Source organism: Notolepis coatsorum, assembly GCF_963971535.1.
Source record: "Notolepis coatsorum genome assembly, chromosome: 13".
Lineage (NCBI taxonomy): Eukaryota > Metazoa > Chordata > Actinopteri > Aulopiformes > Paralepididae > Notolepis > Notolepis coatsorum.
Genome location: NC_140177.1, coordinates 10,647,824 through 10,652,044, shown reverse-complemented (window position 1 = coordinate 10,652,044; position 4,221 = coordinate 10,647,824). Strand labels below are relative to the sequence as shown.

The window sequence follows — 4,221 nt, the reverse complement described above, 5'->3', positions numbered from 1 at the left end:
GGTATATTTGTACAGTAACAACTGTAAATATTGTAGTCTACTATCAACCAGACAGACAGTTAGATCTTTATGCTTCAGCCAGCTGTTTATTGTCTGCAGGTTGTACACAGGTGCCCTAATTATATAGCCCTACCAGTAACCATAGTAACAGCTTGCATGATGTTATACTGCCACTTAGTGGTAGCAGCTATGATAGCACTTATCATTACACTGTCTTCTTCTTGAAGAGCAGGCCTGAAGAGGAGTTTGAGAGGAGCCAGGGCTGCACTTGAATCTGAGCACGATAACAACCGGTTTCATCTCCATTTCAACTGCATTAATACACTGATTATTCAAAAGTCCATTTAAATGTGCCTTTTATTAATTGCCATTAGAAGTTGTGTTATGCTGCCTGACAATGTAGGGTTCTGTGATAATCAACAGGTAAAGGTCAACAGTTATAATGTTTTTGTTTCTTATATTTCCTCAATAATTATATTATCAAAGCTTAGCTCCTCTTACTGTAGCTCATCTTAGCTCCCCTTAAATAATCTTAGCTCCTCTTAACCCCAACTCTTCGGCGACTCTGATATCGCGGGCGCGATAGAATGACGTCAATTGTTTGACGTGGTCTGCCTGGGAATTGGAGTCATTTTCCAGTTGTTTTTTTATGTAGTTCCAATGGTTAGACCGGAAGTTAAACGCTACTTTTTATTTGGTGTTGATAAAACAATAAATAACTGATACAGGATCATTTCGATTTGTGCTAAATAAACGTTTACGCGTGCTTAAAATGTGCCACATTTATTTTTTATTTGTTGAATAACTTTGGCTAGGAAGGTCGTATCGTCACACGGTAAACGGAAGCTGTAGACTCAGGCCTACCCCCTTCTAGAAGATTCTAGACTTTTCCATTCACTCAGCCTCGTGTTTTGCATGCTACCAGTCGGCAGATTGTCGGAGCAAGTTTGTGTATAAAATTAGACTTTTTGGAGAAAGAAATTGGCATCATGGCGAGGCGAGATGAACCGCGTCCTAGATGGGATGATTATTTCGAAGATGATGAGGAACTTGATGCAATTATTGGCATGGATTCGGGCTCGGATATAATGTGCTGAACAATCTGGCTCCTCGGACGATGACCCATCGTTTGTCCTCGACAGGTACAGCTATATTGTCTCACTGTTCTGTCTGGGAAACACCTCACACATGTACAACGTTTGAATAAAACACTTAGTATAGTTGAAAATAATGTATTTCTACATGGAATTGTACACAGAGATGATGAGCCTGGGACTAGGAGAGGAAGGAGAGGAGAGGAGGCCATGCATGAGACCGACAGGTGAGATACAGACTGTTATTGCTTTTTATTTTTTATTTTATTGCTTGCAGACTTTGCAATATACTGTGTGTGTGTGTGTGTGTGTGCTTGTATTGTGCTTTGGTTTCTGCATATTCATTCATATCCATGCTGCTGTGAGTAGTGTGCTTTTGCATGGATATATATACTGTATGTTGCATGCAAGTGTATCTATGTTTGGTTGTAAACTATGTAACTATGTGTGCGTGTGTGTGTGTGTGTCTTTGCGTTGATGGCCACAAGTGGGGTGGGGGGTCACTGCTTTGTGTTGATCAGGACCAGGTAAGAAACTAAATAAAAGGGTTGCTTGCTGTATGATGTACTGTTCAACTGCAGCATACTCGCCGAAAGATCTGTTTATGTTTTTCTCCCTAGGTTCAATGAAGACCGTGGCTGACGACACGAACAGGTATGCTGCGAGACGGACAGCTCTGGGCCAGAAGCACAAGTGGGTGGATGTCGACGCGGAGGAGATGTCCACATTCATCGGCCTGCAGTTGTTCACGGCGCTCCTCCATCTGCCTGCCATCCCGGACTACTGGAAAGTACAGCACATGCTATCTGTGCCATTTCCAAGGCTGGTCATGTTCCGGGACCGATACAGGTATAATATATAGTGTATGTACATCGCGTCCGATATGTTACTTATGTTTATAGTGTCCTATGTTATGAGAAGCGACAATAAAGCTGACTTTGACTTCAGGTCGATCCGATGGAACCTCCACATGAGCGATCCAGAGGATGATGACACCAATGACGCCAAGAAGGGAAGCATGACAAGCTGTCCCGGTACGTACTCTATTATTATCTTATTCTTAGGCCTATTTTATTCTTAGGCAATTTGTTTTGTTATTCTTATTCGTGACTTTGTTCTGTCCAGGATCAAGCCTCTGATGGACGAAGTTCTTGATTCCTGCGAGGCCCATTACCACCCAAAGAAGGAGCTGGCGGTGGATGGTGGCGACAAAGGCGCATACTGGCATGACCCAGGTATCTTTTTCTTTTTATACCACACATCCTGACACTACACACACCACGTCCACACATGTATACCTGTTCAAATGTATATATGTTATTCCATTCTAAATCAATAAACTATTCTATCTATCTATCTATCTATCTATCTATCTATCTATCTATCTATCTATCTATCTATCTATCTATCTATCTATCTATCTATCTATCTATCTATCTATCTATCTATCTATCTATCTATCTATCTATCTGTCTGTCTACCCAGTACATTGAAGGACAAGCCAACAAGACGGGGGATCAAGCTGTTTGTGCGGCCGACTCCGATAACGGCTACACTCTGAACTTCAACGTCTACATCGGCAAACAACACGCGCCGACAACTGAACACGGGCTGACCTATGATGCCGTTGTCGATCTCATTCAGGTATAATATTTTTTTCTACTAAAACTGTATTGTTTATTTTGCTCTGTAAAGTGTCTTTGAGCATTTGGAAAAGTGCTATACCTAATTGATGTATTATTATTATTATTATTATTATTATTCAGCCAGCGTACCTTGGGACTGGATACCACATCTATGTAGACAACTTCTACACCAGTCTCAAGCTGTTCCTGGACTTGCATGCCATGAAGTTTGGAGCCTGTGGTACGTACAGGCAGAGCCGGAGAGGGTGTCCCAGGGGCAGACCAAATGCCCTCACCAAGAAGTCTGAGAGAGGCTCCATTAGATGGATCAGAGAGGGGTCCCTGGTCTTCACCAAGTGGCTGGACACAAAGGAGGTATGTACTCCTATACTCCGCTACTGTGAGCGACTTGTAGTGTAACATTTCCCTGTGGATGATTCATTTATTTTCTATTCTATTCTGTCTAGGTGTCCGTGTGCTCCACCGTCCACCCAGCGGTCCTTCAACCTACAGACACGGTCCAGAGGAGAGGAAAGGTATATGCTTTATGTATTTTTATACCTGTTTATTATTTCTATTTTATTATTTTGTATTATTGCACAATCGAAGCGGGCATGGCCACCCGCATTTCACTGTATGCCTGTTATGTATGTGATGAATAAAACTCTTGAATCTTGAAGGAGCATGGGCACTGGATGGTCAAGACGTTTCGTTGTCCCAACCCCATCATTCACTACAACAAGCACATGGGCGGAGTTGACCTTTCAGACCAGCTGATCCAGTACTACTCCACACACCGCAGAACTTCCCACTGGTACCGGACCATGTTCTTCCACTTTACGGACATCGCGAGCACCAACGCCTACATCCTCCACTGTGAAATCAGTAAGTCAAAACAGGAGGCACACAGGACTTCTTGTTGTGTGAGTTGTGTGGCGTGGACATCACACTAGCTCCTCTTGACAGGAAGGTAGAGCATCTCCCTGTTGCCATCGCCGCACCTACAGAGGACGTGAGACAGAAAGCCACACATGGCCGCAGGATCTGCCAGCAGTGTCACTGTGCTGCTTTACTCCCGCAGCTGGGGTGAAGGGATGAACAGGATGCCACTCAGTTGCAAAAAGGTTTTAATTCTTCCTCCAACAGGTTACAAACCTTGAAACAAGACACACATTCAATCAATAACTACCACAATACTACTATCATTCTTAAAACAAATCGCTTACACACATCCACTCACCAGTTCTCAATCGTCTCCCTTCGCTGCTGTCAAATTCCCCGCAACTTCCTGTTTACTAGTTTCACTGACACCACGTGACGTATCTCGACCAATTACAGCCCACTCCTCACTACATCCCTGGATCACATGTGAAATGACTACATCTCCATTCACAACTTTAACCAAGCATACAGTGCCTCCATACATCCAAAAATGAAAACATAATTATAATCATAGCTCAACTACCACTAATCAACATTCACATAAACGCACAGCATAAAAA

The 4,221-nt window shown here is 43.0% G+C and overlaps 1 long non-coding RNA gene across 1 annotated transcript; it reads left to right on the top strand.

Annotated features, from left to right (window-relative positions):
- Positions 1-2,295: 2,295 nt before the first annotated feature.
- On the top strand, positions 2,296-3,311 carry LOC311239657. Its single transcript, XR_014620446.1, has 4 exons — positions 2,296-2,329; positions 2,580-2,738; positions 2,861-3,094; positions 3,187-3,311. It is a non-coding gene; the product is annotated as an uncharacterized lncRNA (long non-coding RNA).
- Positions 3,312-4,221: the final 910 nt, after the last annotated feature.